Source organism: Acomys russatus, chromosome 4, assembly GCF_903995435.1.
Source record: "Acomys russatus chromosome 4, mAcoRus1.1, whole genome shotgun sequence".
NCBI classification, from domain to species: domain Eukaryota; kingdom Metazoa; phylum Chordata; class Mammalia; order Rodentia; family Muridae; genus Acomys; species Acomys russatus.
In genome coordinates, this window is record NC_067140.1 from 77729141 (window position 1) to 77756731 (window position 27591).

The 27591-nt window shown below is 40.9% G+C and overlaps 1 protein-coding gene across 1 annotated transcript in view; it reads left to right on the forward strand.

Moving 5' to 3' along the window:
• Macrod2 (mono-ADP ribosylhydrolase 2) overlaps positions 1–27591 on the forward strand; it is a 1925774-nt gene that overhangs the window by 1877000 nt on the left and 21183 nt on the right. The gene's annotated exons all lie outside the window — the stretch shown is intronic.

Here is a 27591-nt window from a genome sequence, read left to right on the forward strand (position 1 = left end):
CCGCTGGCAAGTCCAGTTATGCAGATGTTCGTTCATTTAAAGATGTCCCAAAGATTTCAGATGATGATGTCCTTATTCTTTTTTTTTTTTTTTCTTTTCTTCTTTCTTACAAAACAAACAACAACAACAAAAATCCTTAATGAGCTATTTCAAAAGGCATGTCTTCAAGGTCAGATATTATTTCTTTTTTTTTTTAATTTTTTATTATTAATTTATTCTCATTACATCTCAATGGTTATCCCATCCCTTGTGTCCTCCCATTCTTCCCTCCCTCCCCTTTTCCCCTTATTCCCCTCCCCTATGACTGTGACTGAGGGGGATTACCTCCCCCTGTATATGCTCATAGGGTATCAAGTCTCTTCTCAGTAACCTGCTGTCCTTCCTCTGAGTGCCACCAGGTCTCCCCCTCCAGGGGACATGGTCAAATGTGAGGCACCAGAGTAAGTGAGAAAGTCATATCCCACTCTCCACTCAAGTGTGGAGATTGTTCTGATCATTGACTAGATCTGGGTAGGGGTTTAAAGTTTACCGCCTGTATTGTCCTTGGCTGGTGCCTTAGTTTTAGCTGGACCCCTGGAAAATTCAAGCGACACCATATGCTCGTGAGGATGTGGGGAGAGAGGAACACTCCTTCATTGCTGGTGGGAATGCAAACTAGTATAGCCACTTTGGAATTCTATCTGGTGCTATCTCAGAAAACTGGAAATAGGGCTTCCTCAAGACCCAGCTATTCCACTCCTTGGAATATACCCAGAAGATGCTCCAGCACACAACAAGAAAATTTGCTCAACCATGTTCATAGCAGCCTTATTCATAATAGCCAGATCATGGAAACAGCCTAAGTGTCCCTCAGTAGAAGAATGGATAAAGAAACTGTAATACATATACACTATGGAATACTACTCAGCTATTAAAAACAAGGAATTCCCGAAATTTGTGGATAAATGGATTGAGCTAGAAATTATCATAATGAGTGAGTTAACCCAGAAGCAGAAAGACTTAAATGGTATATACTCACTTATATCTGCATACTAGCCCAAGGGGCATGTCCCACGAAAGCCTTCACTTACCAGGAAACTGGGACAGAGGGGAGGACATCCTATTGGGACTCTAGATGAGAGAAGCATGGGAGAAGGGCAAAGTAGAAGGATCCAGAGGGTCCTAGAAACCTACAAGTAGAACATTATGATAGGAAGATTTGGGCCCGGATATTATTTCTTATGCTTGCTCTAGTCTGTTGTTGAGGTTTTTCCACTGACTTTTTCTTTTAAACTTGCTGAGCTTTTTTGTTTTTAAGATTTGTATTTGGTTCCTTTACAAAAATCTGTTTCTTTGCTGGGCTTCCTGGTCATACCTGATGTTGCATTTGATTGCATTTAACTGTGCATCTGTATTGAGCTTCTTATAGTTCTTGTGAAGTCATGTATCAGGCAATTTAAAGCTCTCGCTGAGAAAGACTCAGGGCTGCACTGAGATCTTGAACACACAGTATAGTCATCAGCCTCTAAGAAAGGGTTTCTATTGGCTCACACCATGCCCCAGCAGTCCTCTCTGGTGACTACCCTACAACTGAATGAACAACAATCCAGAAATGGAGGGCACATGATTTGCAATTTTAATTTAATTTTATTATAAAATTCGAATTTTACATTTGAATCCATTTAGGTTTCTTTGGAATTCGTTGCTGGAGAGTAGGAGTGCTTTCTTGGGGCTGTAATGGCACCTAGCCTGGCAGCATCCCTCACATTCTTACATTGAGATTTCTATATCTATTGAATGAGGTCTCCCTCTGCAACTTTTATCAGATGGTCTTCTAAGTAAACAGCTTTCTTCTGAAGCTATGTCTTGAGGATGAAGGTTTATAATGCAATGTTAGCCTTATTTTCCCCTAGAAGCTGGAGTAGGGTTTGCTTATAACTTCTTTTACTGGATATAGTGTTGGAATTGGAGAGACTTGCTGTCTCTGCAGACTGTATAAAAGTGGAAATGTTCCAGCAGTCCCAGAAGATAAGATGGAAAGAAAGGGGTGTTTGGTTATTCATTGTTTACCTGCTCTTACAATGAGCCCCTAGTGGGAAATGGGGGCAGTCCATAGGCATTGTTGGTATTGACTGTGTAGTTTGTTGGCATCTTTGGAACTAGTTACATCAATAGTGGCAGAAGGCCTGACGCTCTTGTCTTCTCATGAGACACTGGTACAGACCCAAGGGCTTATCAGAAGGTGGTAGCAGGAATCACAGGGAGAGGTCAGCAGAGGTGCAGGAAAACCTGCTCATAGTCTTTTCTTGTTATTGTGAGTACCCACCCAGGGGCAGGATTTCAGGGACCCCAGGATGTTCAATTTATGACTATGACAGTGACTGGTACCTCTCGCCACAGCCATTTTTATCTGTCCCTCCTTGTCAGGCTTTCAGTAGAGAATGGTGACATCCAAGGACAGCCACAGTTCCTCTCAGGCCCTCCTCTGGCTATGCATACCTAGTCATGCCACATTTTTCATCTGAAGTACTTACAGCAAGGTCAAATTAGCCATGCCTGGAGCTGGGAAAAATCTCTCCGGACCTCCTTAGGCCCGTTTTTCTGAAAAGTTATATTGCTCAAGGATGCCTCAGCATGCCTCTGTTAACATGGATTCAGTAGAATCACAAGCTTTTCCCCCCAACAGTAGTCTCAGAGGAACAGCTCCCAGACATATTCTGGGTCTCAGATGCAGAGCTCCCCAATAGCTGTAAGAACTGATGATGCCCATGCTGATAACTTGCTGGGATGCTATTTCACCTTTACCCATACAGAAGGGAAGATTTCCTATATGGTTGTGGAGCATGGGCACAAGTGCCAGGATAGTTTGTTTCTCTTTCTATGCTGGGGTCCTGGGTCTTTGAATTATACAAAGCTCTAGTTTTTCTCAAGCTGGCTTCTGGTGTCTTCTTTCACAGTCAGTTACCTCAAAGTTTACAGGCACATCCATTTCTTTAGTTCTCTTTGACAGTGAGTCATGATGGGTGTATCTGTCTTAAAAGCCCCTAAACTTAGCATTCTTTTTTTTTTTTTACAATAATAATCCTAATAAAAATTGGCAAATAACAGGAAGAGACGTTTTTCAAAAATGTAACATAAACACATCCAACTGGTATATAACAGAGTCTCACGATTCTTGATCACTTGAAGAATCTGAATTGAAACCATAATGAAGTAATACGTCACTGCTGCTAGGGCTACCATTATCAGAAAAGAGATAGACAGTGTTTATAAGGGTATGCAGAGAATGGATCAATTCTGGGTAGCAATATCAATTACAACAGCATTACAAAAACTGGTATGGAGCTTAATCGGTAATCCTAACATTCTTTTTTAAAATTTTATTAATTTATTCAGATTACAACTCAATTGTCATCCCATCATTTGTAGCCTCCCAATCCTCCCTCCCTCCCACTTTCACCCTATTCCCCTCCCCTAGGTCTATGACCAAGGGGGACCTCCTCCCCCACTAAATGGTCATAGGCTATCAAGTCTCATCTTGGTAGCCTGCTTATTCTTTCTTTGAGTGCCACTAGGCCTCCCCACCAAGAGGAGGTGGTCAAATACGGGGCACCAGAGTTCATGTGAGAGTCAGTCCCCGCTCTCCACATAACTGTGGAGAATGTCCTGTCCATTGGGTAGATCGGAGAATCCTAACATTTTTAATCATGGAAAATAAATGCATGACAGTGCAAACATGTCATGGCAGCAAGGTTGGAGAACAAGTGCCCTTAGATGCATTCGTTAAAAGTAACTGACAAAAAGATAGTCAACTATGTTACGTATCAACATAATCAAAATATGAGAAGTAATTTCTTAAATGATCATAAGAATAGCATCATTGAACGTAAGAAAATCAGCAGCTCTCACCCAAGCCAAGTAAATAAAATACTAACACAATCTAGATTGTGTAACTGAACGTACAAATGGTAAAATGTGTTGTATTAGTCAAGATTCTCTAGAATAGCAGAGCTTATAGAATGAATCTCTATATTAGAATCACTTATACACTATGGTCCAACTAATCCAACAATGGCGAGCTATGAGTAGAAAGCCCAAAAATCCAGAAGTTTCTCAGTTCACATTGGATGTCTCTAGCTGGTCGTGTGTACATACTGGAATTCCAGAGAAGTAGGCTCCAATGCCAAGAAAGAAGTGCATTTGCCAGCAAGGCAAAAGCAAAAGCTTCCTTCTTTCCATGTTCTTACTGAGGCCTCCAGCAGAAGGTGTGGCCCAGATTAAAGATGTGTCTCCAAAATCCAGATTAAAACTGTGACTCCCAAATTGGGTGTGGTGGCACACGCCTTTAATCCCAGCACTTGGGAGGCAGAGGCAGGCAGATCACTGTGAGTTCCAGACCAGCCTGGTCTACAAAGTGAGTCCAGGACAGCCAAGGCTACACAGAGAAACCCTATCTCAAAAAAACAAAAAACAAAAAACAAAAAACAAAAAACAAAACACAAAACACAAAACAGAAGAAGAAGAAGAAGAAGAAGAAGAAGAAGAAGAAGAAGAAGAAGAAGAAGAAGAAGAAGAAGAAGAAGACTCCTTGCCTCAAAAGTCCAGAGTAGAAGAGGGTTCACCCACTTCAAACCAAGCAAAAACTATCTCACAGGCGTGCCCTCCATTTCTGGATTGTTGCTCAATCAATTGTGGGGTAGTCACCAGAGATGACTCCGGATACATGGGTTTAAGACAATAAAAAGTCTTCATCAGCTGACTGGTGACTACACTGGGTGTTCAGGATCCCAGAGTAGCCCCAAAACTTTCTTGGGGAGAACATTTTAAGCATTAAAAAACATGTTCTAGGTTAAAATACTTCAGTTAACAAGAACAGTTAGTTAAAAGCAGAACTACAGAAGCCAAAAAACCAAGATTAGTACATTTAGAGACGTTTCCAGAACTATGGACTTTGATGGATTAGGTCTTTGTTTTCATTTTTGGCAGGTGGTGCTGTCTGTGAGCTGAGCTGTACAGCATGAATGGCATTTCCATCATAGAGTCAGCTGTGCTCCTATTAAGGTCTGGAACCTTGTTACAATTCCAGACATGTCAAGTTGACATCCAACAATAGCCATCACATACATCCCTTATGTCTTCAGTGAGCTCAGAATCAGGGCTGACCCTCTGAATTTTTGCTCTGTCCTTTATCTACTAAAAAGTACATATTAAAATTTACTATTGGGATCCCACTGTGAGGCAAGGTGAGGACGGCTTGGGTGCACCCTCCAAAAATGTGGTTTTGTTTTGTTGTTGTATTTAAGTGCCATTACTATAGTGTATGGCGAAGCTGTAGCACTTGCTTGCAGCAGTGTTAAATGTCCAGGTGACAGTGCTCTAGTTCTCTATGGCCAAGTACTTCCATTTTAGTAACAAACAGCCTACCAAGTGTCGCTATATTTATAGTCTTGAAAGTTTTGTATCACTCCCAAGAGAAATATAGGGAAAAGAACATTTACGGAGAATTCAGAATGACATTCCAATTTACCGCCCTGAAGATTCTTCTGACCATGACTGTAAGTAATGGCATTCTATTAGTGCCAGAAGGTTGGAGCAGATGGCTTGGTCTGTGAGCCAGCTGCTTTGCATTCAGATGTTCTAAGAAGTAGCTGTTGAGAAAGACCCTAGGTAAACAGAACATCAAATTGAATAGTAGAGAGGAGAAGAGCCATCCTGTCTGTACCATCAGCTAGATTTTCACCATCAATGCTATCACGTGACTTCTGTAAGAACTTCAAAATGAGGGAGGAGACATAATGGTACAAATTCCCCTTTGGCCTTAACATATCACATATTTAAGGCATTTTCTTCAGTATAAGCAGTGTCAATATTTGTCTCTAGAAAGTCCATAAATTTCTTTCACCATCATCATTACCATTAAAATATAGACGTTCCTTCCTGAAGTATAGTTCAGCTTTCTTACCATGTGAGGACTTTGCCCAGGCCATCTCAATACATTGTGGGCAGCTTTCTTACACTGAAGATGCCAAGATTAGTAGCTTGGTAACTATAGTCCCTAAATTAGATAGCCAGTTGTCTTAAAGCGCAAGTCCTGTGTGAATTAGCAGATAATTAGGCTAAATTTGTCTCCTCCTCATTTGCTAGTAACAAGCCTTACTATTCTCAAAGAGTTTGGGTGAAGGTGTTGGGGGAGGGGAACCTGATCACCATCTGGGTTCAAAAGAAGCCAAGACAAAAATAATAGGACAGCTTCTTCCATATCCCTGGGCCATGCCACTTTCCCAGACATTTTCGTTTATACCAGCCAAAGCATCTGTTGTAGTGTTCAGTGCACTTGTCTTCCCGTGCATAATCTTTGGGGAAGGAGTTTGTATGGCCAAGTAAAGACTCTATCGCACCTTCCTCGGTAACCAGTGGCCCTACCAGAGGTCCTTGTGTTCTTTCTATCTGGCTTGAAGAGTGTTTTGTAGTTAATTAAATCACTATCATTCTCTGTTTGTAGAAAGGTAAGTGGAACAAAGAATGGAAGGCAGTGTTTAATAGCAATGATTTGCTGCTTGCATGTCTTTATTTAAACTCTTTCCCCAACTTTTTTTCACTTCCTATTTTCTTCTTAAACATTGTTATTTGATTTCATTTGTAAATTGGTTCTCTCCCTCTGCAAATGAGTCACAAAGGACCCATTAGCTTCAACTTCTCTTTGAGTGCACGGTAACATCACTGGATTCTAGATTTTTAGAATAAAGCCTCCTATGCAGGATGGATACCTTCTAGACATCTCTAGCTTACCCTTTCAACACTGGGCTCCCATCTGCAACTCTCCATCAGAGCACAAGGCAGGCCCATCGTTCTCGATGGTTAGATCCAAAGTCATGGAGTCGTCTGGGCCTCTCCTCGTTATTCCAAACAGTCCTCTCTAATTCTTCAGCAATATTTTTTAGTTTATTTTCAAAATATCTTACTTCTCCTACCTACTCCACTGCCCCCAACAGGCATGACCTCCTTTTGCATCAGTTACTGCAATAATTTCTTACTTGGTACCTCAACTTCATCTTTAGGGACATTGCTTATTTTACCACAACCAGACGACTTTTTCATGATACTTGAAGGTCTCACTTCTCAAATTCTTCTCCAAATCTTGTGTAGAAAATAATTTCCCAGCATCTCCATTACTGCATTCATGATTGTGAGCCTTTGTCCCCTGTTTCTCAGGTTTGTTTGTTTGTTTGTTTACTCCCTGCTATCAGTTTCCTTGATTCCCTCATCTCTATGTCTTTCTCTGTGATATATCATGCTCTTACCCAAGGGTTTTCACACTTACTACTTCTGCCCCTGAGTGTTCACCTCTAGAACTAACATAAGCACCTTTAGATCAGAGAATTTTTCTGAGTCTTGGCTTCTGAGTCCCCAGTATCCTTAACAACACTCAGCTCACAGCGTATATACCATGTGTGACTATTTAGGGCTGAAGTAAGCTGCCCTCACCACAAGCTGTTTCTCCTATTTGGATGTTTTGTGGTGCCACGTGTCCTTTGCTGAACTCACAGAATTCCTAGACTTAAACAGATTCATTCAGATTCTAAATTACCAGAGTAGAGTGAAACTCAACTTCCAGGCCCCATCGTCCGCACCAGTCTTCCTGTTTACTCAGCTTTCTTTGCTACTTGCTGGTTGTCCTGCCTACTTTTCTGTTCCTGGAGCAGGCTAATTTATCACGGGGGCGGGAGGAGGGTGGCAGTGGCGGGGAGAGGGGGTGGCAAGGGACATCATACCAGGGCTGCCTCCTGCAGAGAAACACGTGCTCCTACATGTTCTTGTAACTGGAAGCCTTATCCAGGTCTCACTCTGAAGCTTCATTCGTAGGTGAGCCCCTCTCCAGTTAGGAGAACTGAATAGCCTTTCCTCCCCCGCCCCCTGCCCCCCCCATCCCCCCCTCCCCCAACTCTATAAAGCGTTCTCATCTTGATCACCGCATTACCAAAGGCCCACAATGCATGGCACACAGTCGGTGCTTACATTCTATGTGGAAGACTAATGAAGTTCATTACTCTTGCAATCAAGGTCCTGAGACTTCTCCCTGCAGGAGAGCATCAGCCCATGGAGCTGAAATGATGTTTTGGTGAGTCCATCTCCTGTAGCCTGTAAGAGTATCTGGCCAGGAAAAATGTTTAATTCACAGTCGCTCTACGTCCAGGTCTCTCACAGCTTGTAGTATCTAGAAACTTTCCATGGGAGTTAGCTAAGTTACAAGGAAGCTATAGAAAAGCCAATCACATCTCTACCAAGTTAATTTCACTTGAGCGAACGGGGAATGTGAACTATAGAACATAAAGTATTAAAAGAGTAGACAGTAATGAAATGATCAGGGAGGCCTAATGAGGATGAGAACAAAGTAGAGCTAAGATGTAAAGAAAATAAATGCCTAAAATTAGACTCAAGGGGAAAGGGAATACAACCATGAGATCATCAATTCACATTGTGTCAAGCTCAAAAATGTGTCAAGCTCTCAGGAAATGTACATGTCCTTCACACCAGCTAAAGGATAGCATCACCTAGGGTCTACATTCATAAGTCCCATGAGTCAGCATCTCGGCAGCCCACACATACTCCTTACAGCAAGCATTTCAAATTTTCTCTCTTCCTCGTGTTTGTCTCCAAACCCTTTATCCTCCCCCATACTCCTCTCCTTGCAGAGACAATAAAGGTCCTTTAAGGGGAAATATGCAGCTCTGCATCTTCATCATCAAAATCTTCTCTGTTCAGACACATGTCTGTTCGTCATCTTCCTCTACCTGGGTCTTTTTTTTTTTTTTTTTTCTTCAAATAATCCAACACTCTGTTTTCTTAATTATTGCCAATTTTCCTACACTTCACATCTCATTCTTTCTTCATCCTAGTTTGTCTCTCTCTTCATCCTGGAAACCCCAAAAGATCTTTCCTACTTGGATAGCCAATGGATGCTGTTATTGCTTCCCTGTCTTGGGCATCGTCACCCCCCATCTTGACTAGGTAGCTTGCATCCATTGACATCTCACTCTACCGTGTGCTCCTTAGTCTTCTGTTAGCACGGGATGTGGCTCTAGTTCTCTGCTCTGCTTCCATCTCAGGACTTGACTCTATTTATGTAAAACTTCTTCCTTGAAGAGTTCTACTCTTTTCATCTCTCCAGTATAATACTTTGGTTTTCAAGTTCACTTAGATATTCTGGGAGCTAGATGTTTGAGCATCCTCATGAAATGCCAAAATGATTACTAGAAATAGAATCCTGGGCTCATTGGGCAAACATACATCAAGACAAGTTATAGCTTTATAGATATGCAAAGTTAACTAAAAATGTGGACAAGTTGAAATGGGACAGGTTAGTGGGGAGTAATACATTATAAAATGGTATGAAACATGTATCTTTAAATATAATGCAGGGCACAGTAGAAGGGAAACTGGCAGGATCTTCATCTGAGTAGCCATGTTGGTATAACTGACACCTAAGCTAAGACCTGCATCAAAAGTAGTTGTCTGCCTTGGGATGGAGTCACGCTGAAGGCTGCAAAGAGCAGGAGTGGCCGTGAGATACACTGCAGAGGAGTACAACAGTGATCACCTTTGTTCACCCACTGGGCACCTGAGTCTATTACTAAATCATCAAGATGACTTTTTAAAGCTACATTTATTTTTTTTTAAATACTATATACATTTATAGGAGTACAGTGCAAAGTTTCAATGCATTACATGATATGTAATGATTACATCAAGGCAATCAGCATAGTCTTACCATGGATATTTATAGTTTCTAGTAGCAATGATATTCCAAGTATTAATTTAGCTTTTCTTGATCAATGTGTTATTGCTAATTGTAACATCTTGTGTCATGGTCACTAAAACTTAATCCTTCTGACTAATTATGACTTGTACCTTTTAACCAGTTCCTCTGTTTTCTTTTTCTGCCCGTTGGGCCACTCATCTGATTAACTGTATTTGATTTTAAATATTAGAGTTATTAAGCAGTACTTTATGTGCCTGTTTAAATCACTTAACATGATTGTCCAGGGACATACATGTTTCTTTTTATTTATTTATTTAATTTTATTTCATGTGCATTGGTATGAGGGTATCAGATCACTTGGAACTGGAATTATAGACAGTTGTGAGTTGCCATGTGAGTGCTGGGAATTGAACCCAGGTCCTTTGGAAGAGCAGACAGTGCTCTTAATCACTGCGCCACATCTCTGGCCCCATCCATGTTTCTTTATGTAACAGTCAGTGTATTCTATTTAAGTCTGAATAATATCCAATTACTTACCTATAACCCTATTTTCCTACATCTGATGGAAATAAATTAATTCCACTTCTTGGCCAAGAGGAATAGTGTTGCCAGAAACATGGAATGTCAGTACCCCTTGGAAACACTGATACCATTCTTTGTGGTATATGTCTAGTATTTTGTGTAACACTTCTAGTCCTATTGGGCCATTGAGTAGAGTCTAAGAGTTCATGATCATTTAGCTGGAAAAAGACCAGGTTAATGACCATAGTAAGTTTAGTGTGAGGGGAGAGAGCAAGGCCTGAGCTAGGTCACATGAGGAAGGTGAGCCTCAAAGCAGCACTGTATTCTCCTCTATCCAGTTGTGATGGAAAAAAAAAAAATAACTTTCAAAGTCATATGACATAGACACTATGGCTCTTCCCAGTGCTGCTCCCACTAGTGCTATGCTGTCTAGATGTATGCCAACTTGACATAAAGTAGAACCATTGTAAAAGAAGGAACCACCAATTAAGAAAATGCCCTGACAGATTGGCCTGTAGTGCATTTTCCTGATGATGATGATGATGATGGTGTGTGTGTGTGTGTGTGTGTGTGTGTGTAGGAGGGGAGGTCCAGCTCACTGTGGGTAGTGTACGAGAAAGCAGGTTGAGCAAGCTAAGAAGCAACATTTCTCTATGGCCTCTCCTTCAGTTCAAGCTCCTGCCTTGATTTCCTGCCCTGACTTCGCTCCGTGATGGACTGTGATCAGGAAGGATACAATAAAATAAACCCTTCCATACGCAAAGTGGCTTTAGCTCATGTGTTTTAGTTTTATTATATCAATAAAAACCCTAAGACAGGTGCCTTCTATATTATATAGGCAAACAGCATCATCAACTTCAAATTTTTAACCAAATTTAAAGTGAGTAAAACATTCTTTCTTCTTGGTCAACTGCAAAGTGGTTCTGAGCTTGGGGGAGGGACCCCTGTGCACAGATGTTCAGAAATGGGATTTTCCACTTATGTACCACCAGCTGGCTGAAGCAGAGGTTTTGGGATGAGACCCAGAAGGAGGTATGATCTTGCATCGCACTAGTGGATCTGATGCTCACTGAGGTTTAAAAAGCCCTGTTCGATATCTGGCAGAGGGGACAGGGGATATGGAATTCATGCCAGAATCTTTTTGAGTGTCAATCCCAGAAGTCAATCATTTCTGCTCATAGTCCTTTGGATGCTATTTGATCCTCAGGCCCCTGACTACCTAGCCATGTAGCTGGGGAATGGCCCAGGTCTGTATCCAAGAAAAGTATTCCCCTCCTGTTTGCTACTCTTATGTCTCCTGGCCCCAAGATGATTCCCTCAGCACTTAGACTAATGCTCCCCAAACACTAATGATTTTACCACAGCTTACCAAAGCCTGCCTGTAGCTTCTTCTTGTTCTTTGAGGGTTCTTCATGGATTCTTCTCCTGTCTCCTAAAAAGATCCTCTCTTCTCAGCTCAGCTTCTCCTGACTCAGCCTCTTTTTCCACATTAACTGCCTTCTCTTCTCACTCTACTCAATCTCCTTTCTATACCAACCATTTTCTCTAACCCACTTCAATCCTCTCTTCTTCTAGTTGCTGTCTCTTCTCTGACCCTAGTCTTCTCTGAGTCTACTTCTAGCCCTACCTTCTAGCCCTATTCTCTCTTGTCCTACTCAATCTCTCTCAACCTCTGGTTTTGTTTCTTTATATCCTCTGCTGTTTCAGAAATCCAAAAGGCAACCAACCCAGAAGGCCACATGGTTACGCAGTTCTAACAGCTAAGCATTCCCAATTGGCCAGTTGATTAGCACCTTTGGGAGCCTTTAAAGGGCCAGGCACACAAAATAAATTATAGTATGTCTACCTGGTGTCATCGCCTTCCAAGTGGAAATTTATAGTCCTCCAAGGACTGGACCCTGTGCCCCCCTGGATTTGTGATTTGATACCATTTCACATGCTAAGCTCCCAAATACTGCCATCTTGAATCCTGCAACAAAACAGAGCACCACTGCGGCCCCTCTCTAGACCTCTCCACCTGCTATTTCTCCTATAGTCTTTCTGGCATGATGTTTCAGGGCTCAGAAAGGTCATTAACTTTATCCAGAAATATATCCCTGAAAACTAATTTTTAATGCCATAGCCTAGGACAAGACTGCATGAAAGGCCTATACTAGACCAGACTAACTCACAGTCACATTGAACTGACTCACTCAAGTCTTTGGAGAGTGAAGACTATCTCTTACATGCAGTTGCTGCTTTGTTATCCATTAAGATATCAGTGCATAGCAAGTGCTCAGGAAAATTATGTTAAGCAATGGATACATCATGGTACCATAGACTTTCAACCTCGATGGGTTCATAGTGATGAAGATGTTAATTGTCTCTGTCATATTTTAGCTAGAATATGTTATTAAGCCTAACAAGTTTACTCATCCTGAATCAAAGACTATACCTTAACTGTTGACAACACTGCTACTACCATGAATAGATGGAACCAGAATAAAGAGGCCCATCTCGTTACCAGAAAATCAACTCAAACTCACAGCATGTCCATCTCTTTTACAGACAAAAGTCTGCATATCTTTATCACGAATTCATTTACATATGCAATTTACATAATAAATAGGGAAAAACAGAAGCACAGCGCTTAAAATGTAATCAAATTACATTGTTTAGAAAACAGAAAACTGAAGCTTGCTGGTATCAGTGGGTTAGGAAAGATCTCTCAATAGCTTAATCATCTACTGCGTGACTCAGCCCTATATTGCCATCAGTGCTTCCATGACTCACTCTGGTGGACCAACTTTTAATCAAAAGTGAGACGCTCAGAGGATGCTTATATAAGCATTAGGCTAACATCTGTCCTAGGGATGAAAAGAAATAGAATCAGCCTCAACAGGCTTCGGTGGTCTGTAAGCTCGGAACATGAGCAACAACTCTTGCCCACCCCTTTTGAAGGCCATGATGATCTCGCTCTCCTGTACATGCTAGGTTAGTGCCACCTTTCCCTCCCTGCTGATTCTCCCTCAAACTGTCAGCATGCCTCAGCTTTCACCACCCACACAACAGCTCCTCGAGTTATAGCATCCAAAGCAGACAGGTCATCTGTCAGAAATCTAAGGATTATTGAAAAACAACACCTATGAAAACCATTGCTGTCCTTGGCTGTGCTTTTTTTTCAGCTAGCCAGGACTGAAATCATATAAATCTGGTTCCAACAGTAGGGAGTATCAACACTGCTTTGCACTGTCTCTTTTCTAGTTGCTTATATAGGTAGGTATGTAAGTAGGTAGGTAGATACATAGATAGGATTAGTTAATACTGAGAGAATACTTGTGGGATTATCACGAAGTATCTTATTCTAAGCATTACCTCAGCGAACTAGGTTTTGTTTGTTTCCCACGATAACATCCCAGCTCACTGTGCTGTTAAATCCGATATGACTGAAACCAATCAGCCAACAAGTAGTAGAATCAAACAGACATCTTAAACTTCTGCTTTTCCACCTGACTGAGAAGTCCTTTAGATTATCTTTGCAGTTAGGATCATTTGGGTCACATTGTAATCTCTCAACCTTTGAAAATTATTTATACACAATTACCATAGTCAAGTCTTTATTGAATGAATGAATAACCAGTGATTTTTCAGAATTTCTATCTGGCATTTTAGGTGTGTGTCACTTAGAATTTTAGAAAGCTATTCAGAAGCCTTGTGGTTGATACATAATTCCTGAGTGTTTCATGGTTCTTCTTGTTGTAGGTAGACACTCGTTCTTACATATCTTAATATTGGAAACACAGATACAAAAATAAAAGACTTCTGGCATGACATAAAGACTCTGGATATAAAAACTAAATATGAGCTTTCCCCCTATAAGTTAATACTAAGTTTGAAAGTTGTGAGATGTTTGTCAGTATCTAATTCAGCTAAGTCGGCACATGCATGCATTGCGCAACAGGTCTTCGTATTCTCAAATAGTTTTAAAAATCACTACAGGAAATACACAGACAGTGTTACTCCAGAAGTAAATGTTGAAAAGTATATACAACTTTGCAAGATTTCCCAAGGAAACTAGCCCCAAATAGCCCTGAGTGCATCTGATCCCTTCTACTGTTGTCCTTGGGCCATCTGCATTGTACCCATTCATGATATTTGTTCAAGGCAGATATCCAGGGCTCTCACTAGATCCAGTGAGTAAAAAACTGGGGCTGGGCACTCTGTATCCTAACCAGCTGCTTCAGTATCCCTGTGTACATGGAAGCTTATGAATCATCTGTAAGGTTCACAGTTTTTCTTTTTTTTTTTATTAATTTATTTTTTATTATTTTTATTTTTACATATACATTTATATTATTACACACAGACACACACATTCTAGGAGATTTGGGTGTCTTCACTTTGGCATTGATGGGGAAAAAAATTGTCTTCCTTAAGAACTTGAACCACAAGCCATGCCAGTCATGGATTTTGTACTCTGAATTCATTCTAGCCATGTGATCGATAGAAACTTTTATCAGGAGATGTAATTGAAGTGATCTGGAAATGGAAATGCTGTCCAGTGTCTCACAAGCAAACACAAACCCTCTACCTGAACTGGGTTTCAATCCAGGTTAACAGCCATTGTAGAGACATTGATTGTCCAATTCATCTCAGCTCCCTACTGTTAAGAGGAGTAGATGTGTCTTCAAGGCAATGAAATACAGCCGAAACAAGTTAGCCATTTTTCCTACATAAGGAACATTCTAGAAGTACTCTTTTCCTTGCGTACAACATTTATACACATGTACACGCACACATAAACCACCACATGTTTAACAGTCCTTCCTATAACAGAGCCTGTGTATGGTATATGAAAACCATTAGAACCATAAGAAAGAAACATTTCTTTCTCTAAGGTTTATAGCCACACAAATAGCCATGGTCCAGTGGAAATCAGTTAATTAGCTAACTAGTAAATGGATTATATACTACAGAAGAAAATCTAAACCTGAGGGTTGACTTTAACATTGTTAATATTTGTATCTACCTAAGAGAGAGTAGAAAATGTTCTGTTGCTTGTGCATTTGGAATTTATAAACTGGTTTTTTTTTTTTTTCAACAACAACAAAATGTCTGCCTCACTCTATAAAAAGAAGGAAATTAAGTTCTGCTGGGTTTTCTCCCCTTGTAGAGAAGTAACCAGTAAAGTAAGCCTGCTCTTTAAGCTTTCATTTGACAATCACATATGGATTGGTCTCGACGTTTGTATTTATTTTTTTAGAACAGCATTGTGCCCTGAGATCAATAAATCAAAATTGGATTGCCTCATCCCCAAAGGTGGATTGTTATCTTGCTGAAGAGGTTATGCGACAGGATCTCTAGTTTGGTAAAACTACATGAACAAAAAAAGGATTAAGATTTCTTGGACTGAAAAGAAAACTCTAGATGGCTATTTTTTTTTTTTTTTTCTGTTGTGGGGAGAGTTTCCTGAATTGTCTCCAAGAACAAGAGATTAAATGTCAAGAGATAAAGCAGGCACAAGCCCCATTATTTCCACCTGCCAGAGCCCATTCTCTCACCAAAGGTGCTGTTTTCACACAGCGAATGAAGTCAGCTTGACGGCTGCAGAAGTGTTCAGGACAGCCTGAGGGAGGAGGCAGAGGCAAACCCAAACAGAGGACTAAGGATCCCTAACTTGTCAAGACAATGGTGCAAGCACAGTGTACAGGCCTGTGGGAGAAAGTAGGCTACCAGAACATGTCCACATTTAAGAAAGAAGTACAAGGTAGCGATCACAAATGAGTTGGGCATGAGTGAACCATTAAGCATGCTTAGCACCTGTGGTTGTAGGACAAGTCTGAGCATCCCAGAGACGTCAGTTCTGCCAAGGGCTGGTGCCATGGCATGAATTGATAAAGACCTCTGGGCACAGGATGATTGGCAGGTTTGTGGAAGCATTGGCTGAGAATTGACAATCACCTGTATTCCTGTCCCCTTGGGCCTTTGCGGGACCAAGAAAGCCATGAAGTCCCGTGTTGACTCATTTCTTAGAACCTGCTGCATGATCATCCAAGCCAAGCCATGATGCATTACTGACCCCAGTGATTATAATTCCAAAGCAATATGAACCCAGTTTTCTTGGAGGCTGAAGAATGAGCCTGTGTTTGAAAGGAGAATCAAATGATTTGAGATTTACTCCTGAATTACCTAACATGAGCATATAGCCTATGTTACCAGTCATGGAGGCTCCTGCCAGAAAGGAAGGAAGATCTCCATACACTTCCTTTATGCTGTATCCACTGTGATTCAGCTACAAGGACATCACTGACACAGATTAGGGGCTTTGTGAATGTATTTACTCGACACCTCTCTCAGCCCATCCCTCAAATATGAAAAGCATGCCAGTCTTTTGCTTTCAAATGAATAGAGCTTACAGGGCAAGTCAGAGAAAGCATTTGGGGGCCACTCCCCAGATTTTAGCTTCTGTGTTAGTTCTGTAGGGTGCTTTCACTCCTCTTGCTGGCTGGGATTATTGAATGAAACCAGGAGAACTTAGTCCTGATGACGTCAATGAGCAGGTAGGAGCAGCCACATCCCTTCACTGGGGTCAGGGTTCATGCACTGAGGAGGTGTCACGTGAACTAGAAAGAGTGGTAAAGGAGCTCTTCAGTTCAAAAGGCAAGAAGGACACTGAGGTCTGGAAGAGCCTGGGCAAACAGCATCAGCTTCATACCAGCAACTGAACTGTCTTTAGTAGAAGGCAGCAGGCTAGGATCCTCCGCAATTTTAGCTGAGTGCTTTACAACATGGCTGAGCTGGCCTTTCATGTGTACATGTGTGTTCTTGTTTGGGTCTCAGTTAAATTCTTAAGGATATAAGTGTGGTTAAAACCAGAGAAACCCGAAGATTAAGATTCCAGTGTCTGGGATGTGGCTTTGTGAAGACAAACTGAAAGAAGAATTTAGTTTAATACTAGGTGTGTGTGTGTGTGTGTGTGTGTGTGTGTGTGTGTGTGTGTGTGTGTGTGTGTGTGTGTGTGTAAAAACTCCTCCTAGCTGGGAAAAATCTATCCTCTCTCTTTGAAGCCCAGAGAACTGTGTTGGGCTAAGACCAGAAACAGGATTAGCTTAGCAGAACTGAGCGTTCTTCCTTCCAGCTCACAGCCCCCAACAGTCACCTCCAATGCTCCTGGAGGCTAGCATGGCATTTCTCAGATGCAAGGTTTTTGTTTTTCATGTTTTCTGTTTTTGTTTTAATAGATTTTTGATATGTTGGTCATGATCAAAGGCTATGTGCTATGATTTTATTGAGTGTTCAGAACAAACTGTGCTGTTTAGGAAAATGTAGCACAGAGGTTGAGTGTATGGAAATAAGAGCATCTGTCATTTAAAAGGCACAGGACGGAACTCCACTTTGAATAGCTGTGTGTGTGTGCAATCATGTAGGATTTCAATCTGAGGTGCACAAGTGCTTTCTTTTGGGAGCCTTGAGGATATAGGAAGGTTCTGAGAAGTCAGCCTTAGTTATGGCCAGCCCTGAGTTCCCTCCTTATGAAAGATTTCACATAAAGCACCACTGGGGGCAGAAAAAATCAAAGCTGACCCTGCTGTGGCTCCTTACTTGGATGAAGCCCTATTCGAGTAAAAGAATAAAGAGACTTTACTGGGAAGAAGAAGAAGAAGAAGAAGAAGAAGAAGAAGAAGAAGAAGAAGAAGAAGAAGAAGAAGAAGAAGACGAGGAGGAGGAGGAGGAGGAGGAGGAGGGAGGAGGAGGAGGAGGAGGAGGAGGAAGAGGAGGAGGAAGAGGAGGAGGAAGAGGAGGAGGAAGAGGAGGAGGAAGAGGAGGAGGAAGAGGAGGAGGAGGAGGAGGAGGAGGAAGAAGAAGAGGAAAAGAAGGCACTAAATCCTATCTATCTCTGTGTTGCTCAGTAACCTGCAGTGTACAAATCTGGCATAAAATGTACAGAAAAGCCAAAAAGGATGTGTGATGTCCAAGGAGCTTTACAGACACCCAGTTTGCCTTGTTCCTACTGGACAGACCCAGATGTAGTTAAGCTCTGGTAGTCCCTGGACAGGGGCTTCTTAGAGTGTTCCTTCCTGCTAAGCCTTTACGGGAGCGGGGAGGGGTGTTGCCTAATGAGGCTAAATAAGAATTGGAAACTTAATTAAGGTCTGATAAAGGGAAAGAAAGGGCAGCCACGTGTAGAATGTGATCAGAATACAGCTCTGTTGAGCTAAGCATGTCAACTTGAGAAGACTGGGGTGGTACGGCCATTGTTAAGGGTGCAGAAATTATCTCTGAAATTGTGGGGAAAGTCACACAACCTAGAAAAGAGGACAAGAAGGCACCTAAAGTGCTAGACATACGTCAGTAGTTTGAAGATGTTATACAATGATTACTCCAGGTGCTTTACACACAGGAGGTGGCTCTACATATGTAAATGTCTGGCATGCACACAGTACAGCTGGGAAGAAAAAAACAGCCATGAAGCTACAACTTTCAGGTTACCTCCTTATACTCCAAAATATTTGCTTATCTTACTCAAACAAGATGACCCACTTAATTTTTTTTATTTTTTATTTTTGCCTCTGAGTTTTATATTATATCCCTTCCAGTGGCCATGGGGATAATTAACAATGTCCTTCCCTTCCTGGGCTGTTTGTGAATGCCACAAGGACAGCAGTAGCTTCACTTTTGTATCCCAGCAAGAAAGAGACAATATTTCATGCCCCAACATGGAGCTCATGACCATTTGGGCTCCATGGAAAGTGTAATGACATGAAATGCTGGGAGCAAGTGGGAAAGCCATTTCCATAATTGCTCATTAGGGCCCAGATTGGTCTGTTTCTTCTAGAAGGGAATATTTCAACACCCATGAACACAAAATACGCTCACATACTTGATCCAGGAATCCACTAAGAGTTTACCATAGGGAAGTGTGCACAGAGTTTGGCCAAAGTGTTGTATCCACATCTGCGTAGCTGGACATTTCAGCAGTATAAGAGAATATTAGATTATTTTAAAGATGCAGTAAATGAGTAAGTATGTTAAGATATTGATTTATACATGTGTATTTAATTTATAATATTAAACAGTGGAACATGAATATGCTTTAAACATGTACCATGGAGAATGTCGTGCATCATCTGTGTTTCTTTTAAGAAGCTGGGAAGAGCCAAGGGGCCGTGAACGCAGAAGAGCAAGTGGAGAGTGGGTTATACATTTTATGTTTTCTGGCATGATTACGGGAAAGATAAAACAAGAAGGGGGAGGCATTGTCATTAGCATTTTGAGCAGCTTGAAAGTTCTGTGTGAGCTTTCTTTTCGTGTATGTTTACTCATCACTAGACTTACATGAGGATTAGGCTCCGCCAACGTTTTCTATTTCCATTTTGAAATACATGTTTCTAAAACATCAGTACATATCGCATTAAATTGTAATCCATTTCAGCTAATTAAACCTTTATAAAACATGAAGATCTCCATAATAATAAATTCTAAATTCAAGAAAGGGATGGGAGACGAAGGAGGGAAGGGAAGAGGAAGGGAGGTACAGAGGCAGGAAAATAAGCAACACCCTGGGAATGCCTTTGAAATGCAGGACAGTTAAACGCCCCTGACTTATTTTGAATGAGACTGAAGAATTTAAACATGAGCTTTTGACAAGAAAACTAATACATTCTGCACACTACAGCTTGTTTCCAAACAAAACTTTAAAAGGCTGAAAGAAAAAAATAGATACTTGTTAAGAAAATTCATGTCACAAAATTGATGTTTTAGTGACAGACCAATTTACCTTCAGCAAACTGAAGGGTTTTTTTTTTTCTAAAAGAAGAAAGAGGTGTGACATTTTATTCTCAATAACTGAGTGCTAGTCATCTAGAACTTAAAGAAACTAATTATGGATAAGGAGCAATAAAAGACCACAAGACTGAAAGACAGCAGTGATTTTTTTTCTGAGATGGAATGTAGTGTAAAGATGGCTTTAAGATAATTTTCTACAGTGTTGGTGATCTGAGTATAAGGCTGAGTCTATATCAGCAACACTGTATTAGCATCACTTGGAGAGTCAAGCTTGCTCCTAACCCTGTGTTTGCACAGCTACACTGTCCTCCCTTTTTGCGTGGCCTTTGATCTCTTCTCACTTAGCTGGACTGGGAGTCTGGACCTAGATAGTGGATGTGGCAATCTAAGGCAAAGGAAGATCTAATTGAGCTTATCATCCCTAACGAGCAGTAGCTTAAAAAACAAAATACTAAAGGCTCTTAAGTCCTAACATAGTGTCCGTGCATATGGAATAAATGTCTTTTCCCATTTGAGCTTGGGTGCTAAATGCATGTAGTGGATGCATGAAGTGGACCAGTTTTCCTCTATCTTAGCAGCCTTCTAAAGTCAGCAAAGCTTAGATTAGGAACTTTCTCTGGATATTTTAATTCAGTGTTTTCTATACATATATTGGGGATATTTTGTTTGTTGGTTTGTTTGGTAGCTATACAAATTAAGATATTTATTATCATGTGTTAACTTCTTAGGTACAAATCAAATTTCTGATCTCACAGCTATAATTTCTAAGAAATGGAATTAAAACACAATGTCAAGGTTGAATCCATTTACATATACACATATACACATGCACATATACACATTCACATATACACATATACACATGCACATATACACATATACACATGCACATATACACATATACACATGCACATATAGACATATACACATGCACATATACACATGCACATATACACATATACACATGCACATATACACATTCACATATACACATATACACATGCACATATACACATTCACATATACACATATACACATGCACATATACACATTCACATATACACATGCACACATGCACACGCACACTATGACCATAATAATTCTGCACATTAAATCAACTTTAGCCACAGCTTAGAATAAAACTTCTCAAATATTTTGATCCTGAAGATCGGGACCAACTCCAGCTTCTCTGGTCTAGAAAGCACTCGGGTGGTAAGTTGAGTCCTGGTCACATCCTCGTGGGGCCAGCTGAGCCACAAAGCATGCTCATCTGAAGATTAAGAAAGGGAGACTAGGCCGACTCAGCTCCACAAATGCATTGCCAATCCCGATGGGACTTGACTCAGCGGAAGTCTTGGCACCAAAAACAGTAGTCGCAACCAAACTTAGCATCAGGAGACAGTGAAATAGACTCTCAAGATGGAATTGGGTAGGAAATGAATGTTTTCAATAATCAATAGTGAAATTGGAACACAGATGTTGCTATAGCGGTTGAAGAATATTTCATTTGGGTCAACATCACTTTAATTCAACACAGTGGGATTCCAACAGGCCCCGTCCTCTGTGGCTCATATGCAAATGTGTATTCTCAGAAATGATCGTCATTCTTTGTTTGCAGGAGTTAACTTTTAGTAAACACCTCAAAATATAATCTTGGAGGATCCTCCAACATCTCTCCAAATTAATGTGTATTTAAAAAGCTAATTATTTGGCATTAAGTATGCACCATGACATCATCTTTTTTTTTCCTCTTATGAGGCCTGCTCCATTTATTACTTTTTACGTAATGCTGCTGACCTACAAAAGGGTGTTATAGTCAAAGCTTTGAAGAGAACAGTGGCAGTTGGTAATTGGAAATGAAAATGGCACTGAATGTCCCAGACTCTATTTCAGCATCTTTTATCTCCTGCTATGAGCCCTGAAATATACCTCTTGTTTATGTTCTAAGCAGTACAAATCAAAATGGGGGAGAGTCAGGCAAACTGGAAATAGAGACTAGAGGTATTTTGTTTTTATCAGATCCTATTGTCTATGTGGAATTGGACTCATTTCTCTGGGACACTCAGTTGCACCGCTCAGCAGAAAAGAATTCATTCATACTACACCCGTGTCACTCATGTCAGAATAGTAAATGTCTGTTCTTCTCCCCCTTCCTGAGTACACACATCACACTTGCACTCTTGAACAGGTGCACATAGGCACATACAAGGTCACGAAAGCATGCCAGTATTCATACACATATACATTCAAGTCCCATTCAGTACTTGCAGGCACATCATGCACACTAATCTTAATAAATGAATACATCCACCAAACACAGAGCTCTGAGAGCAAATGGACAATGTCTCTGTGTGTTCCAGAAATGTGGTGTATAGAGCTAGAATTTTGATGGCTGATGTTTTTTCTGTCTGTTTTGGGTCTCAAACCACCTATGGCATGCTATGCTAATCCATGCTAGCACACTGTCACAGCCTGAGATGTCTCACAACTCATGTTGGAAAATGAGGTTAAAAGCGTAGGTATAGGGCAAGCAATTTAAAAGCTTACTGTTTCTTGGTTGGCTTTCTGAACTTCACTTTGCTCAACTTGGCCCTTCCTGGCCTCGATAGCTCTTAACAGTAGTTTGTACCCTCCTTCATATTGGCTGAGCATTGCTTACTAGACTTGGATCTGACCTGCTCACTAGAAGTTATTACCATTGGTCGTCTCAGGAATTCTCTTACTCCTTCCACTGTGCTACTAGACCTACATCCATCAAAAGAAAAACCAAGACCCCCGAGAAGAATGTCAAGGAAGTCGTGTGTCACTAGAATTAGAGCAGCTAATTTTCCTTTCATGGTAATAACTCTTATCAAACAGAATGTTAATGCTATACTTTGTTCAATTCTGACTGCTTTCCAGAGTCAGATTCGGGTCAGAACATCTTGTTCTTATAGTGGCTTTACTAGCAAGAAAAACCCCTCATGATTTTATGAAACGATACAATATACTAAGAAGTTATTCAGAAAATTCACTAGCTATTCAGCATGCCTCTTTGTCAAATGACTGTGCCTTGTTCACTTTCTGTTAGCCTTCCTGTCCTTCCAGGGGTAGTTTGTGTATTTCTTGGGCATTGAGTACAGGAATCCCGGGCAGTCTCTCAATGACATGCTTTGATAAACGTGTGTTGCCAGCTTAGTATTGCTCAGGTCGTCGGTCTCTTCCTTGCAGGATAGTATAATGCTCTGTGTAAGTGTTTACCTAATGGTCAGGATATCCTTTCCCATGTCACTTTTTCTGACTGGTATGCAACTTACCTGGGACTTACTTCAAGAATGTTTAAAGCTATTGCTTCGGTTGGTATTGGCTATTAACTAATTCTGTTTTGTTTTGCACCATTTTTTTCTGAAAATACTTCTGATTCCAAATGCAAATGGTAAAGATTTCATTTGGTTTGAGAATTAGGTTGAAGACGTTTTTCCTTTATTACTAAAAAGACATCACACGGCCTCTCCATTTCATTGTGCTTGTTGCAAGCTCATGCACAAATCTATTTTTTAAAAATTTATTCATTTTACATTCCAATTGTAGCCCCTTCCCTCTTCTCCACTGGGCCCCACCCTTCCTTCCTCTCACCCCCTCCACCCCCTGCCTAATCCTCAGAAAGGGAGAGCCCTGCCCCCTACTATCTGACCGCAGCCTATCAAGTCTCATCACAATTGCCTGCATTCTCTTCCTCTGTGGCCTGGCAAGGCAGTGATCAAGAAGTGGGCAACAGAGTCCATGTCAGAGACAGCCCCTGCTCCCCATACTAGGGGACCCACATGGAGACTGAGATATGCATAGACCACAACTGAGCAGGGGGTCTAGATCATCTCCATGCATGGTCCTTGGTTAGTGCATCAGTCTCTGCAGGGCCCCCTAGGCCCATATTTGTTGGCTATATTGGTCTCCTCATGGAGCTCCTGGCCCCTACGGGTCCTTCTATCCTCCAACAACTCCATAGGACTCCCTGCACTCTGCACAAAGTTTGGCTGTGAGTCTCAGCATCTGCTTCGATCCCCTGCTGGGTGGAGTCTTTCAGAGGACATCTATGGATGGCTCCTGTCCTGTTCCCCCTTTTCAATGGCTCCCATTGTCTATCTTATTTGCCCTTCTGAATGAGGGCAAGGATCCCTCCTTAGAGGCTTCCTTGTTACTTAGCTTCTTTTGGGTCTGTGTATGGTTGTCCTGTATTATGTGGCTAATATCCACTTATAAGTGAGTATACACCATGCATGTCTTTCTGGGTCAGGGTTACCTCACTCAGGGTGTTCTTTTCTAGTTCCATCCATTTGCTTGAAAATTTCATGATTTCCTTGTTTTTAATAGATAAGTAGTATTCCATTATGTAAATGCACCACATTTTCTTTATTCATTCTTCAGTTGAAGGACATCTAGGATTTCTTCAAGATTCCTGCTATTACGAATAAAGCCGCTGTGAACACGGCGGAACATTTTTTTGGATATATGGCTTGGAGTGGTATAGCTAGGTCTTGAGGTAATTTTTTCCCAGTTTTCTGAGAAAGTGCCAGATTGATTTCCAAACTTGTCGTGCAAGTTTGCGCTCCCACCAGCACTAGAGGAATGTTCCTCTTTCTCCACATCCTTGCCAGCTTGTGCTGTCACTTGAGTTTTTCATCTTAGCCATTCGGACAGGTGTAAGATAGAATCTCAGAGTCATTTTTATTTGCATTTCCCTGATGACTAGGGACATTGAGTGTTTCTTTAAATGTTTCTCCACCTTTTGAGATTCCTCTATTAAGAATTCTCTATTTAGCTCTGTTCCTCATTTTTTAATTGGGTTGTTTGTTGGAGTTTAACGTTTTGAGTTCTTTATATATTTTGGATATTAGACCTTTGTTGCATGTGGGGTTGGTGAAGATGTTTTCCCAATTTGTAGGCCGCCATTCAGTTCTATTTACAGTGTCCTTTGCCTTACAGAAGATTTTCAGTTTCAGATGGTCCCATTTATTAATTGTTGACCTTACAATCTGAGCTGTTGGTGTCCTGCTCAGGAAGTTATTTCCTGTGCCAATCAGTTCAAGGCTCTTTGCCACTTTCTCTTCTAATACATCTATGGTATCTGGTGTTATTTTGAGGTCTTTGATCCACTTAGACTCGAGTTTTGTCATGCATAAATCTTAACTGTTGCTATTTTAAGTACAATGGGCCCTTTCTTTAACTAGACACTTTTTACATTTCTCTTTAAGCTTGTTTTTTTCAGCAATTTCACACTGACTAACCTGTGTGAGTTTTGTTTTGCAACATTTTTGCTTATTATCACATCCTCCAGAGCATTGGATCACCCATTAATTTCAGCAAACGAGCATCTGTTATTTCTGAAAATATTGGTTTTGCCCATTGTAAGGAGGATTCCAAAAATTACAAGTTCTCTCCCAAGGTAGGACTTGCTCTTATGTCTACTCAGTGTGTGGGTCAGACCATGTCTGACAGGACTTCTGCTCACTCCCTTGTGTCTCATCCATGCTTTGGCGTTTCCTCTCAATCCAGCCTTTTGCTTACGGTTATTCAGCTGAGTGCATCTGCTACCAGTATCAACTATTTAATTGTCATCTGGTTTTATAGTTCCTCCTTTTCTGAGGAATTATTTTGCTATGCAAATCATTCAACTCAGTACCCAAGTTCTTAGCATATATTACCTATTCATATTTTGTCTATAACACCAATTCTCTTAGTTTCCAGTGGTCTGTTGTAGCTGTTTTGGGATGCCAGGTACTTTTGTTGTTGTTGTTTCAGGGTGGACATTGGGCTTAAACTTTTTGTGAGGATAAGTTGATATTCTGAGTAGTTCTATCTTCCTCTAGAGAAGATTTATTTTGCCTCCAGCAGGTAGGAGACCATAATAGAAAAATGTAACCCAAGGTAGCCCAAGAAAAAGTTTGTTTTAAAGTTTATTTATTAAAAGTGCTGTGTGTGTGTGTGTGTGTGTGTGTGTGTGTGTGTGTGTGTTTGCATGCATGTGTGTATGTGCGTGTTTGCATGTATGTGCTTAATTACACCTGTTCGTTCATATTCTATGCACATGTTCCTCTGCTTAGCTGGATTTCCAGCCCAGGACTTTGTCTTTACTTAAAAGTTTTTCTATTTTAGCCCTACAGAAAATGCGAGGTACTTAGCAGTGTATTTCTTCCTTAGTGGGTCCTGACCACCTAAATTTTGCCATCCATCAAGCCTTAAAGATGGCCAGAGTGCCTGCTCAGTCATTGGTACTGGAATGCCAGCCCACTGCTTTGTTTCTCATGGAGTCTGTGCCACATTCTTAGCTCACTGGTTCCTTAAAATACTTCCTGTCAGCCATCTGTCCAGTGCTTCTAGAGGTTCTCGGTAGAGGGTAGTCTGTCTGCATGACCATGGCCAACCTCAGGCCAAAAGCCTGTCTCATCATCTTTTTAATTTGCATTTCTTTCCTAATTATAAAACTGAATCATCTTTTCACTTGAATGTAGGGCATTATTTCTTTATGAACTCTCAAATCTCTTGCAATTTTTTTCCTATTAGATTATTGACCTACATTTCTATTTTTAGAAGTTCTACATATCTTTCAATATCATTAATTGCCTCTGATGAAATGCAAGTATTTTTCCCTTTCAAAATACTTGTAAGCTCCACCCCAATGCTTGTTGTGTTGGTGAAGTCAAATATTTTTATTTTTCCTCACTTGGCCTATGCATTTGGTTTTACGTGGCAATCTGCTCATGCTCTCATCTTTAAGGGACACATCACTGGTTTCTGTGCACTGAAGTTTAAGTAGTGTGTTATTGAGCAAATGCAAAGTGCTAAACTTTCTGGAATTTTCAGAGTTCAAGTGTGATATTATGGTGACAGGTCCAGCTGGAAGTTTAAGGCCTGTTTTCAGTATGCCAATCTCATCCTCAGGCATTTCTAGAAGAACTCAAGCAGTGTTACAGGACGGGTGTCCTGGGGGAATTTTCTTCTTGTGTTATCCTCTTCCTGTGCCAGCTCATCTAATGGTGTATCATCACTTTTGTCAGAATGACATCTTCCTAATTCCTCCTCTCTATTTCACACTCCTCTTCCTACACCCAACACAAAAGCCTGCTCAGCATTTTCAGTTAAATGAGCCTTAACTCATACCTACATCTTAAAATGACTTTCTTCTCTGCCTCCACTCCACCGGTGTTTATGTCTTCGTGTTCTGACCACCCAGGCTACCTGCTCAGTCATGTCTAAGTCATATTTCTTGACTTTCGGTGTCAGTAAATGGCTGCTGGGGGTTCAGACTGTACCTGCAACAGTCTTTCCCTCAGAAATAAGTGAGAGCTTATTTCATCCCCCATTTGGCACGCCAAGTTTAACATATCCCCCTCTCAGGATGTCTTCCTGTAAAATGATCTCACCTTCTCTTTAAAATGTACAGAAATAAAGACTTCACATATTTGTGTTTTTGTAGCATTTTTATCTTGGTTATGCACGCCGTTGTTCATGTTGGGAAAACATACCAGGTATTTAAGCTTTGAGGGGTTATTGTCCTGCCAGTGTCTAGAAATGTGAACAATGCTCTC